Source organism: Hyperoodon ampullatus (genome assembly GCF_949752795.1).
Source record: "Hyperoodon ampullatus genome assembly, chromosome: X".
Taxonomy (NCBI): Eukaryota; Metazoa; Chordata; class Mammalia; order Artiodactyla; family Ziphiidae; genus Hyperoodon; species Hyperoodon ampullatus.
The window spans coordinates 6,601,918-6,615,981 of record NC_136913.1 but is presented as its reverse complement, the minus strand read 5'-3'; positions in this window follow the sequence as shown (position 1 = coordinate 6,615,981).

Here is a 14,064-nt window from a genome sequence, read left to right as displayed (position 1 = left end):
GGCAGCTCTCTGCGTAGTCACACGTGGACACGTCTTTACACGGCAGTGTGCTGCACGCAGGCCCGAGAAAGGGAAACAGCATGACTCATTTCCCCACAAACAATTCAGGAGGAGAGAATCCAAGGGCCAGTGTCTCCTCTGAAATTCCTAACATAGTTCTAGAAATGTTGCAAAATTTTAGAAACTCCCGATGCTCTGTTTGGAAAGACGCCTCATCATTATCTGTTGCCCCTGGTACAGCTGTGTGCAGAGACAAGCTTGGGTGGCGGCGTTGTGCCTGATGGTGCCCCATCATGCAGAAGTGACAAATGGTTCTCGACCCGGCCACATCTCGTTCCTGACTGCAGGCAGCTCTTCTGGTGTCTGACCGTGCGTGAAGGCACAGCTTCGCAGAGGGAAGGGGTCCCGTGATCCCCGGAGAGAGGAAGCTGCACTGGCCTGGATTGAAGGCAGAACGGAAGTCAGGAGGTGCCCTGGGCCCGTCAGCAGCGGGAGCTCTGTGGACTCCTGCAAGGCAAGCGCCTGAACCAGGGCGGCGGTCGGGAGACAGAACAGGCCAGGCCGTGCCTCTGCTAATTTCACTGAACGCATTGCCTCCCACTGATGTATGTGCCTCGTTCCAGGTCATTCTTCCGCCCCAGGTCTGTTCCTGCTTTCCTCTTCAAGTACCCGGGAGGATGGGCATGACACTCTCTCTCCCACCTCGACAAAACAAAGTGCTGTTGGCATTCAATAAGACTGAAAAATATTTTGAAAAAGTATATTTTTTAATGTAGTTAAAAATCAGCAAAGCAGAAACATACTTCTGTATATTCTTACATCAGTGGTTCTCGACTGGGGCGATTTTGCTCCCCGCAGGGGACGTGTACAGTGTCTGGAGACGTTGGGGTTGTCACAGCTAGGAGCAGGGGGTGGAACTGGCATCTGGTGGGTGGAGACCAGGGATGCTGTTCAACGCCCTACCACACACAGGGCATGATCCAGTTCCAAATGCCAACAGTGTTAGAGTTCACATAACTGAAAAAAATATTTTTCAAAACATGTTCCTGAGTTCCATTCCCCCAGCAATCATCTAGCATTATTTCTTTCCTAGGAGAAGCCTCCATGAGTCCAAATTCAGAATATTAACTCACAGGAAAACGCCCCCCAAAAGAGAAACCCAGAGTTCTCCAAGTGGTTCTAAGGGGAACAAAGTGAAGAAACACAGTGGTGCACTGGGGATCAGCAAAGGGGGACGAGAGGGGAAGGAGAGCCCCGACCGTGGCTACACATGACCCTCTCCAAGTAGTTGTGTTTTTTTGGCCGTGTCACGTGGCTTGACGGATGTCAGGTCCCCAACCAGGGACTGAACCTTGGCCCCTGGCCCTGAAAGCCTGGAATCCTAACCACTAGGTCATCTGGGAACTCCCCTTTAAAAAAAATTTTTTTTTCCCCTTTGGGTTTCCAGGTAGCTTTAAAAACTTCCGATGGGTGGGCCACATCCCAGACCAAAGGAACCCAAATCTCTGGGGGTCGGTTTCCAGCAGTAGGCGTTTTTAAAGTTTAGGGAACATGTGATTTAGGTGTGGAGGTGAGTGGAGGCCCGTGGGCTGCCTCATGGATGGTTCCTGGGTTCTCAAGTGAGAAAGAACGAGAGTTAGGGCACGGTTGGAGAGGAGGAAGTTTCCAAAGGAGCAGACGGCAGGGCAGGATGGGAGCCGCACGGGGGAGGCTTGCGGCAAGCGGAGAAGCCACATGGCCGGAGGCGGGACCAACACTGGACGCTTACTGCAGCCAAGGTGCGTGGAGCGGGGAGCCAGGCCCGTGTCATCCTGAGGCCGTGCTATGGGCAGAGTGGGCCTTCATTTCAGAACACTGCAACGCAAAGCAACCTTAGGCCCAAAGAACAGAGACCCACACTCCCCTGGGGACCAACCACTGGCGGAGGAAGCTGGTCCACATTAGGGGGCTTGAATGGGGCTCACAGGGATACACTACTCTCCTCCACGAGCTAGGTTGATCGAGGCCTGTGCAAATCCACTGAGCGCAAACCGGCCCTCAGCTAAGTACTGATAACAGGTCGAGCCTCTCCCTCCTGAGCGAAGTCGTCTGGGGACCTACACTGTCCGCACTGGATTAGCAGTACAGAAGGTGAAGACATCAAGAAGTAGAAAGGAGAGGCAGGAACAAGGTCCCCGTCGTCAACTGTGGCGAGTTCTCCTTCAGCCTTGTTTTAGAGTTAACTACAAGACCCGTTTAGTGGATCCTCATCTGCTGGTTACTTTGCTCAAGCTGAGAGAAGAGTTTCTCAGCCTTGGCACTGTGGCTATCTGGGGCCAGATCGTCCTCCGCTGTGGGCGCTGTGCCGGCCACTGTAGGATATAGAGTAGCATACTCGGCCTCCACCCACTAGATGCCAGGGGCAGCCCCCTACCCATTTGTGACAACCAAAAGGTCTGCATATATGGCCTAATACCCCCGTGGATCTATATTTTCTGAACTGGGGAGGGTCACTCATATAATTAGATAGTTGTGAATTCAATGGAGTAGGTGGTGACCAGCATTGAAAAAATCAAAGGAAAGTGGATAAACAAGAAAATTACAGTTGGTCACACATGGCAAGGGTAAGGGTGATTTCATGAGCATCTGGGTTCGATGGGAACCTGACTGTGGACGGTCAGGAGGGCATTTCCTATCTGGAGAGAAGGAAAGATAAAAGAGCTCAGCTGCGTGTGGTGAGGTTAGCTGGAGGAAACCCTGCACTGTAGCCTCAGGAGTCAGGGGTCAACTGTATAAATCTCCCGTGAGAGCAATTCATGGAGTCTTTGGTAGGGTATTTGGGAGAGGCGGCCAAGCACACCATCCCAAGGCTCCTCGGGCAGAATGCAGGAAGACAGAAAAGACTAGAAGGACTGAGCCCAAGTGTATAGATGGAGTGATTAGGGCTCAGACCCGGTAGGATCAGGGTCACAGAGAAACACCTCAAAGAAAAAGCCAGTGTCTGGCACAGAGTTGCTCGACCATGTGCGTCAGGGTGGCTTATTTTGAAGATACTCTGTCTTCAACAGGTCTGTGTTAGAGGCCCCTTTTCACTTAGAGACAGGATCTGCAAAGATTGCCTTATATTACTGCCTTAAAAAAATCTTTTACTGGGGCTTCCCTGGTGGCACAGTGGTTAGGAGTCTGCCTGCCAATGCAGGGGACACAGGTTCGTGCCCCGGTCTGGGAGGATCCCACATGCCGCGGAGTGGCTGGGCCCGTGAGCCATGGCCGCTGGGCCTGTGCTCCGCAGCGGGAGAGGCCACGACGGTGAGAGGCCCGCGTACCACAAAAAAAAAAAAAAAAAAAATCTTTTACTGAGATACAATTTACATACCATAAAATCCACCCACCGTTAAGTGTATATAGTTCAGTATTGTTGTTATTTCTTTGTATATTCTGAGTTGTGCGACCATGACTACAAATGTAGTTTTAAAACATTTTCATCACCCCCAAAAGAAACGTGGCACTCATCACCTGTCACTCCCCATCTCTCCCCTCCTATAGCTGGCAATAACCACTCAGCTACCTCCTGTCTCTGCAGGTTAATCCTTCCTGGACATTTCACAGAAACGGCATCAAATAATAGGCAGCCTTCTGTGTCCCAGCATAACGTTTCTGAGTTGCAACCACGCTGTAGCACGAATCAGTGTTTCATTTCTTTTTATGGCTGACTCACATTCCATTGTGCGGAGAGACCACATTCTGTTTATCCTCTCAGCTGCTGATGGACATCTGGGGTGATTCCAGTTTTTCTTTGAATATAATGCTGCTATGAACACTGTTCTAGGAGCCTGTGTGGACGTGTGTCTTCTTTCCTCTTGGGTGGCTATTTACGACTGGTCACACTATAACACTGAAGTTGTCGATTCAAAGAACAAAAAATTCACCACGTGAGCGTTCCGCAGAGATACAAGAACGCCTCTGGAATTAGTTCTCGACTATAGAACACAAGTTGAGGGGTCTTGCTTCGTGAAATGAAAGGCTGTGCATTTTTCTCACATCTCTTCTTTTCACATTCCGTGTTGCAGCGTGGGAAAAAATAACTTGGGGAGACAATTTGCTTACAGAGTCCGTGTGATGGGTACCAAAAGAGGGAGTCATTCAAACCCATCACCCCGATGCCTCCCAGGCCTGTGAAGTTTGTCATTACCAGGCGGGGACTGATGTCTTCTCTCTGTGATGCCTCCTTACCCTACCACGTAGTTTTGTGCGTTCCAAGTCATTCAATATATATGTAATTAGTGATATCCACTGTGCCCCTAAAATGTGCATGTGTACATAAACAAAAACTGTGTACTTAACAGGATACAACAGAGGGAAAACTTCCACTCCTCACCATGAGTGTTTCGGCTTTGCTGGATATCCCAGGGAACGTGGCAGGCAGTGCTTTGGGACAGAGAGCTTCCCATCCCAGATCCTTCCAAGACCAGGGTATTGGGGTATTTTGGGTTCTCTCCAGTCACCTGAAGCATCCCTTTTCCCCCTTCAGGCCCACCTCTTCTCTGATCTGAGGTCTCAAAGGACAGGAAGCAGCTCTTGGCTTGGAAAATTTGCCAGTTTTTTCTGCCTTTAACGCTGGAAAGCTTCAAATAGGAATTCCAAATAATCCCAAAGCAAGCAGTCAACACACTTATCCATGGCAGGAGGAAACCGTAACCATTTTTTTTTTTGCACTGCGGGTTGCCGGTAAAGAAAGTTACTTGTATAACTACACAAGGAGGTAATTTAGGATACATTTCTTTAGGGTTGAACAAGAAGAATGTTCTGCACTAAGGAAATTAAAACTGCATACAAAAAACCCCAAAAAAACAAAACTGCATATACTGGAATTTAAGCCGTCATTAAAAGCATGCCTTTGAAAAATATTTAGAGACCTAAAAAAATATTTTTAAGGCTAGGTAACCAAATCAGAATGCTAAGCTATTTAGACAGTGTGAGTCCCATTTTATTATTCACCTCCCCGCTACCCTCAACTACGTTTGGATGGAACCTTTTTTTCTGCAGAGAAAAACGACAGGCATGTCATGCACGCAAACATTAACACCGGTTTTCGCTGGGAATCTTTATTTTCCTGGACAGAAAATTGGCTATGCTTCGCTTTGTATTAGGAAGAGTAAACATCATTTAATACCTAAGCGGTAAAGTCTCAGGAAAGTGGCAAATATTTCATCAGGAGGCTTAGTAATGAACCCGACCGTCTCCGATAACTCTGCGAACCCGCTCGCCACTACACCGTACCAGAGGCTTCTGAGGTTACATTTGTGGGGCGTCTGATACTAGGCAGGCAGCACACAGCAGTTCCAGGGCCCAGCCTCCCGCGCGGTCCTACTGGGGGTTTAATTATAGGGTTGGGTAGTGGGGAGCGGTTCTCAAACTGTGCAGCGGGAACTTCACCCTTTTGACATTCAGCAGAAATTCAGAGAAACCCTCCTGCGTCCACCGACAGGACGGAGAGCCCTAAACGTGTGGATGTGGCTTTTCCCTTCCTTAAATCCTCCACCTCCGTCCCCCAGTGCTACCACAAAGCACCCCCGGCCTCCAGGACCTTCCCCTTTGGTCCCCCGCATCCACCTATCCCCAGACCCACCCGCCACTCCTCCGCGGCCCCTTTCCCGTTTCTCCGCAGCCCCCACTCCGCGCCCCGAAAGGCCCTAGGATCCCCGGGAGCAAACCGTGAGCCCGAGTAGTGTTTTGGGAGCATAAGATTTAGAGAGAGCAGGGCTAGCGGGCCTGGGGGGAGGGGCGGGGGGGGGGGGGCGCTGCTAATGCGCCGCTCTTCGAAGGTCGTCGGTAACTCCTTCCTGGCAGCGCCGGGCGCTGGCGTTGACCTCTTAACAAAGAACAGGTTCGGCCGGCGCCCCTCCCCCGTCCCGGAGGCCGAGGAGGCCACGTGACCTTTCCAGGCTCGCCCCTCCCCCGCCGCGAGTGGCAGGCGGAGGGAGGGAGTATGGGGGAGGGGAGGGAGTATGGGGGGAGGGGAGACGGAAGGAGGAGGAGGGGAGCCTGCAGTTGCGGCGGGAAGGTGGTCGCGGCGAGCAGGAGGGAGTGGAGGGCGAAGGGAGCCGGGGGCGGTGAGGAATGGGAGGGGAAACAGAGGGGTGGGAGGAGGGGGGAGGGGGAGGGAGGGGGGAGGGGGAGGGAGGGGGAGGGGATGGCAAGTAGAGGAGGAGGGAACGTAGAGGAGGAGGGAACGTAGAGGAGGAGGGAACGTAGAGGAGGAGGGAGAAGGGTGCAGGGGACGGAGGAGGGGCGGACGACTACGGACAGGGGCGTTGGAACCCCATTCCGGAGACTCATTAGGATGCAATTGCCAATTTTTTTTTTTTTTTTAAAAGCCAGACTGTATAAATGTACAGTTTCCTTTTCAGCTGAAGCAGACAATGTTAAAACACATTAGATTTTCTGTTTCGGAATGCAAGTGAAACATAGCCGAGCTTTTGGAAGGCTTAATTAAGGGCTTAAGAAAATAGGAGATTTAAAACATGGATACTTGAGTAAGGCAGATTTTAGTCTGAGGGGAAATGTGGCCTTTTTTTTTTTTAAACTTAAAAAGAAAATTGCTTAATAATAAAACGGCCCAAGCCTTCCTTGAACATAACAGGAAGTCTGCTTAAAAAAAAAAAAACATTTTTTTTTTTTTTAAAACAACCACTTGTTCACAGACTGAGAAGGGGTGGGTTTAAGGTGGAGGCTGGGTGCCCTGAGACCCAGCAGCGGAGCTGCCTGCCAGGTCATCATAGAGGGACCCCCGCCCCCAGGCTTGCTCACCCGCCAGCCGCGGCAGTCCTGAGCCCTTCCCCCTCTAGTCTAGAGAGGACTTTCCTAAATAGCTGCCTGTAACTGGGTTCCCTTCTGTTCCCTGCTCCCGCCTTCAGCCCCAAGGCAAAACAACAAAACCAACCAACCAGAAAAGCCGCCGCCCCTCCCCCAAACAAAACCCAAAACCCACCCCAAACTTTGCATCAGCTGTTCTTGCTCACGTTCTGTGAACTTCGTGGGCTATAGATATTTAAGGCCTTTAAATGCCATTCTGTGCACACAAAACTTAAAAATGGTCTGACACGGGGGAAAATTGGCAAACGTATAGTTCACAATCTGTTACCGTCACGTGAAGCCAGATTCAGTAAAAGCTCCACTGGCTCTTTCTTCCAAGCCAGGTTATGCAACGTCTTAAAATCCTTAAAATCGTCTGGGGACTTGTCTGAGAGAGGAAGAAGCGGGAGCCATGAGGGAGAAGCCAGGATTTGGTTGCCACGTGTAAGTCTTTTCTGGGGGGATGGGTCGTCGTGGGCGTAGCACATGTTTGGGTTTAGTAAGCTATACCATTTCAGTCTAAAGAGCAAGAAGTCTCTGGCATTTTAACTGTCTGCGCTTTGCAAATGGGGAAGGGAAAAAAAACAAAAGGCATCCTGTGAACCTGAGAGTTTCTCTATGTAGGGTCTCTGCATTCCGGCAGCAGAGCAGTGGGCTGGCTTTGCCAGGACTGCCATATCGGAGCAGCACAGACAAGGCTGCTTAAACGACAGGAATTTACTTCCTCATAGTCGGGAGGCCAGAGTCCAAGATCAAGGTGTCGGCAGCACTGGTTTCTCCTGAGGCCTCTCTCCTTGGCTTGTAGACGCCACCGTCTTCTCCCTGTGTCCTCACGTGATCTTTCCTCCACGAGCGTGTGTCCTAATCTCCTCTTCTTATAAGGACACCCGTCCTGTTGGGTTCGGGCCCACCCTAATGCCTTCATTTTAACTTAATCATCTCTTTAAAGGCCCCCTTTCCAAATACAGTCATGTCCTGGCCTACTGGGAGTGAGGATTTCAATTTGCGAATTTTGGGGAGGACACAACTATGGTCCTAATAGGACTGAGGGCTTCACACAGGAGGAGGGAGAGACGGTGGCTAAGGCGCTCCCATCCCTTCTGCACCCTGGCCTAGGGGTGCCCTGTGGTCTCTCAGCACCTGGGCTGTGCAGTCTGGAGGGAGAAGTGGGTGGAGGAGGGAGGGGCCTGCCCCTGGGTGGTGCAAGGGCAGTTGCTAACTGCCAGACCTGGGCCCGGCGCCTTCACCGCAGCCTGTGTGTCATCTGAAGATGCTGCTAGGGGTGAATTCTTCACGAGTAATATCTTTTTGACAGGAGTTGTATCTTATTCATGTTCGGGTCCCCAGAGCTTGCTAGAGAGCTGGGCACCTAGGAGGGAGCCTAAGGTATATCTGTGGGATAATCATGTGGATTTTCAAGATGTTAATTTAATCTTCATTGATCGTATGTACCAGAAACCACAAAGCCTTTTGTTGTGAAATGATTACTGGTAATTATTGAAAAGAGACAGTTTTCTCTTTCTTCTTTGCTTTAATTGGGAAGAAATATCCCAGCTGTGAATGTTCTGATGTTGCTGGTTTCCTCAAGCCGTTCTCTGGAAGGAGATGTCCTAAGGCTAAGAAGTCTGTTGGAGCTTCTGTTTCAAGGGACATCATTAACACTTCATTCCAGTGCAGGGGTGACTGGAAGGGGTTGGTGATCTCAGGATGCTTTTAAATGTGCACAGATCAGCCTTGCAGTTCAGTCTTGGCAGCGTCGGCAGAAGCAGAGAGGATTCGGTGAACCACAGACATAATTCTGGAGACATTTTTGCTTGTGATTATCTTGAAATGGTCCCGGAGCACTGGCTGGCTTGGTCACTGGTAGGCAGCTTGTCCTTTGCCTCTGGGGGAAATCCATTCTGGCCTGGACATTCCCAGGGCATTGGTGACCTTCCCCCTATATGCACTTCAAGGAGCGCAGTGAGTTGTGTTGTCCCCTGAGGCTCTGGGGCAGAAGTTGCTGGTCACTGGGCAAGGCTGAGGGAGCTGGGTCAGTCCGGCACCCTTCACTGTCCTGCCAAGCAGAACGGTTTAATCTGCTGCACCATGCGAGCACGAATCTACTGTCAGTAAGTCACTAGCAATTATATATCTGGGGTGATGCAAAGCTTTGACCCAAAGTTCCGTTAGGTAATTAACGACGGGCCAAAGGTTGGGGAAAATGGCATCATTCCTTCAGTCCTTTTGCTCCCTTCTAAATTCTTGGGTCTTTTTCGGTGTATTTTGCTTATCTTGTTTGCCTTTGCTCTTTATTTGGGAGAGGGCTGGAAAGGAAGTGACGTGTTTGAAATACAGGAGTAGGAAATGAAAGGAAATTACTGCTTGGTGACAGCACCAAAGAAAGGTGGAGATATCTGTAGTGGACACTGGTGGGTTTTGTCTGCTCCCGTGTCCACCCCTTGTCTTATGGTTAAAACAAGTCAAGTTTCCTTTAGGGAACACATGGCTATGTGTTCTTTAGGGAACTCTCAGGCCCTGTGATATAACCCTCCAGGGGTAGACCTGAAGACCAGGCCTGGCCAAACAGCATTTCAAATCCCTTGGCTATAGTGACTGGTTAGGCAGAAGTTTGTGACCCATGATCTAGAGACAGCCAGATGTGGGCTTTTGCTAGAATTTCTAACAAAGACATTTGTTTGTTTATAAATCCATCTTTATCAGTCCTTCAGACTGAAGACAGCACTGAGGCATTGAGAAACATGGAGCCAAGGAGTGGAGAGAGAAAGTCCATGGTAGGTGGCATTTCAGCACCTGGACCTAGCCAAGCCTGAATAATATTCCCTTCCCTTTTTTTTTTTTTTTTTAACACAATTTGAGTTGCCCATGCTTGCCATTGGGGAAAAAAAAAAAATCCTGGCTTATTAGAATACTAACTAACCTCTATTTTGTAGAGAATTAAAATGATATCGAATGCTATTTATAGAGTCATAGAGATTCCTTCCTTTCTTCTTTCACTATGATGTATGATCTATGGGCATAAGAATGCATCCAAGATACATATGTTTTACCGAATAATAGAAAAGGAACAATCAGCAATCACTCAAGTCACGAAGGAGAATACTGCCAGCGCTCCCGTCATCACCACCCATCTTTCCCCACTAGAAGTTACCACTCTTTTGACTTTGGGGATAATCATCTCCTTGCTTTTCTCTATAGCTTTACTCCACGTCTGTACCCTTAAACAGAATGAATTTTGTACTCGTGGGTCGTACGGCGTGTATCTTGGGGGTCTTACATCTGTCACTCACTGTCACAGGCCTGATGTTCCTGTCTCTGCGTAGCTAGAGCTCATTCATTCTCAAGGCTACGAGAGCGTTCAGCAGACGACAGTGCCACAATGTATCCATTAGGGAGTCGTTTTTGTACCCGATGTTTACAGTAGAGAATTTACTGAAGTCGATCAGCCCAACAGAGCTCACGTTGGAAACAAACTGAAATGTTACGTACTGCTCTTTGCGGAAGCCTGATCCTGACTCAGCCCAGCCATCTGCCGTCCTTGGTCCACATCCAAGCTGCTGATGGCTGCTAAAGAAAGATTGCACAACTGAGTGAATTCATGTTACTACAGATCGTGATCTTCAACCCCAGCTGGGCCCTCCTGAGAGCAAGCGATTCTGCGAGACCCTCTTCAGCTTTCTATTCCATCCTGCAGTCCTAACCGCGTCAAAACGACACAGCTTTCTCCCAGCCTCTTCTCGGCACACTCTCAGCGGATGACCTTGCCTAACGGCGGTCATTAGGTAGAAAGTCATTCATTTCTTAACTTGGCAGTGATGACTCTTACTTGCACCCACACCCATCTTCCCTGCCGTCTCTGGGGTCCAGCTGCCCTTGCTTCCTGGTGACAACTCCCCTCGTGCCCTCTCTCCACTTGGTAGCTCTGTCCTTGGCTCCCACTTTCCCCACCCCTCACCCCAGTCGGACAATGTCTGTGAAAGGCCTTTGCCTTAATAACCTCATCTTTAGCATCCCCGCCACACTCCTGGGTCTTTTCAGGTCTCCTCTGGATTACAGTCTTCCTAACTGGTCTGTGTTTTAGTTCAAGCTATTTTCCTCTACCGAAGTCAGAATAATGCTTCTGAAATGCAAATCTGATTATACGAATCTGTGTTCATTTCCTAGGGCTGCCATAACAAATGACCTGTAACAGGTGGCTGTACTCTCTTACAGTGCTGGAGGCCAGAAGTCTGAGATCAAGGTGTCAGCAGGATTGGCCCCTCCGGAAGCTCTGGGGGAGAATCCATCCCATGTCCCTCTCTCAGCTCTGGTGGCCATCAGCCGCCTTGGCTTGCGGGCCCACCACTCCAATCTCTGCCTCCATCTTCACATGGAGTCTTGGTCTCTGAGTTTCGAACCTTTGTTTCCTTTCTCTTTCAGGGACACGAGTCATTGGATTTAGGGCCCACTGTGAACCCGGATGATCTCATCTCAAGATCCTTACCTTAATTACATCTGCAAAAACCCTATTTCAAATAAGGTTGCATTCTGAGGTGCCAGGAGTTAGGACTTGGACATATACTTTGGGGGCTGCTATCTACCTCACCACATGCCTCCTTGCTTAAAATCATCCAATGGTACCCCACTTCTCTTCTGGGTGTAAACGAAACCCCTCAGCCTAGAATACTTTCCCCAGCCTGTGCAGTCTTACCTGCTCTGCTGAGTAACCACACTCCTCCCCCTTCCTTAGTCCCTTCCACTCTCAGGTCTTACTAAGTCTCTGCTCAGCAATGCCCTCCCTCCCTCTGGACTCCCCCATCTTTCTCCAGGTCCACAAAGTGCCATGTGTAGACCCACAACTAATAGAGCACAGAGGTGAAAACCATTCCCAAAGCCAACCAGTGCAGTAGACGAGAAACGTGTGAAATTTTATATGGAATGTTTAATCTTAAAAAAAAAAGTCCAAATATACCTACTCTTAAGTTACCTGTTGGTAGGGAAAAGAAACCCCAAAAATCTTCATTAAAGAATTTGATTGCTTATGAAAATGACAACGCAATTTCCTATTACACAGAAATTACTGTTAACTCTCAACAGAAGGGGAAATATGAGTGTGGCCACGGAATTCAAAGATATAACTGGTTATTATGGTAATGTTTAAGTGGAATTCTGTTTGCACCTTAGGGCAAAATAACTGGACTGTGATGTGAACAGTCTAGATAATCCTGTGCTTTAACAGCATATTTAAATTACAGCCCTGTTTACTTATAGGACTGAATGGCCAGTTGGACCAAAAAATGTGTTTAGTATGGGGAGCAATTTCTGGAACTTCGGGTCATGAAGGAAAAATAGATTTAGCATCTGGTAAGTGCCAGCAATGTAGGAACAAGACTTGCCATCAACACTGTGTTATAGATGATGTTTTATGGCTATTTGGTTTTATTCCATTTTTTTTTTTTTTTAAGAAGACATTGGGGGTAGGAGTTTATTAATTAATTAATTTATTTTTGCTGTGTTGGGTCTTCGTTTCTGTGCGAGGGCTTTCTCTAGTTGTGGCAAGCAGGGGCCATTCTTCATCGCGGTGCGCGGGCCTCTCACTGTCGCGGCCTCTCTTGTTGCGGAGCACAGGCTCCAGACCTGCAGGCTCAGTAGCTGTGGCTCACGGGCCTAGTTGCTCCGCGGCATGTGGGATCCTCCCAGACCAAGGGCTCGAACCTGTGTCCCCTGCATTAGCAGGCAGATTCTCAACCACTGCGCCACCAGGGAAGCCCTATTCCATTTTTTTATATATTAAAAAAAATTTTTTATTGTGGTAAAATATATACAACCCTAAATTTACCATTTTCACCATCTTTGTACAGTTCAGAGGCATGAAGTGCTTTCGCAGTGATTTTATTTCACCTTCCTGAGGAATTCTAGAGTGCATACAGCATAACTTAAAACTGGCTTGAAAGTGCAGACACTTGGCAGTCTATTCTTTTTTAAACCTATGAGAAAGAAATCTTTATGTCCAATAATACATTTGAGAATTTGATGAACTATTTTCTTGATGGCCTCCCACTACAGAGAGAAGAAAAAACTAGTTTATAAGCCTATGGACATGATGCAGGCTATTGGTTTTTCAGTGCATTTTGTGCTTTCTATTTTGGAGTGAGCTTTCTGGTTTGTAGAATAAAAGAATCTCAAACTGGGCAAGACGTCAGGAAAATAAGACTAAATCACGGTACCGATCCAAACGGAGAGAGCCTGTGAGAACTTGATGAGTATACGCCGAATTCTGGGCACCTTTCAAGTCCCCCTAATGCCTTCACTTGTAACTGAGGCTAGAAGCTGAAATAACAAGAGAACTTTGAAAATTCTGGTGTCTCCAGATGGGGTGGAGTTATTTCAGTCTTCTGGATTTTGATGTTCATTTGGACATATTAACATGCACACGATTAAAAAAATTTTTTTGTTCCAACAGAAAGATAACCCTCAATCTGCACAAAACATCTTTTGAGCAATCATTAAATAACGGATCGATGCAGGGCTTCGAATCTTCAGCTCAGCAAGTGAATTAATTTGAAAAAGAATGACATAAAGGTTCTCTGTTCTTTCTGTGAGGAAGTTTCTCCCAAATGATTTTTCAAGATGAGCAAATGAAAAAAAAATGCATAATTGCAGCTGTCACTAGATCATTTTCTCCTTCATTTTTGGGGTCTATTCTTACTTGTTCGGATTGTGTAGACAGCTTTGATCATGGTGCCGTTGCCAAGCAATTCACTCATCTGCTGAGTCCCCGACTGCCAAACCGAACTGTTCTCTCACCAGACCCATCCGATTGTTATCCTGTGCTTTGAACTCTGTTACCACTGCCTTAAGAAGAGAGAGTACTTTCGTAATTTTTTGACTATAGGAAACAGAACACATGAAGCTTGGTTTTCACAACTTGGATTTTTATGTGGATTCCCAGACAGCTCTCATGTTCTAAAATTACTCTTTGGTCATCTCACTATGTGTTCCCTATTTCTGCACTTCAGCGCCTCCAGAAGGGCTGCCCTCTTTTCCCCCGGAGGCCGAAAGGACACAGTCAATATGTTTTTCCCCTGCGCAGGAATAAGAAAAATTATTTGGAGTCCATTTTTATCATGACTCTTGTGTGGACTCTTTCTTTTCTTTTTTTTGGCGGTACGTGGGCCTCTCACTGTTGTGGCCTCTCCCGTTCCGGAGCACAGGCTCCGGACGCGTAGGCCCATCAGCCATGGCTCACGG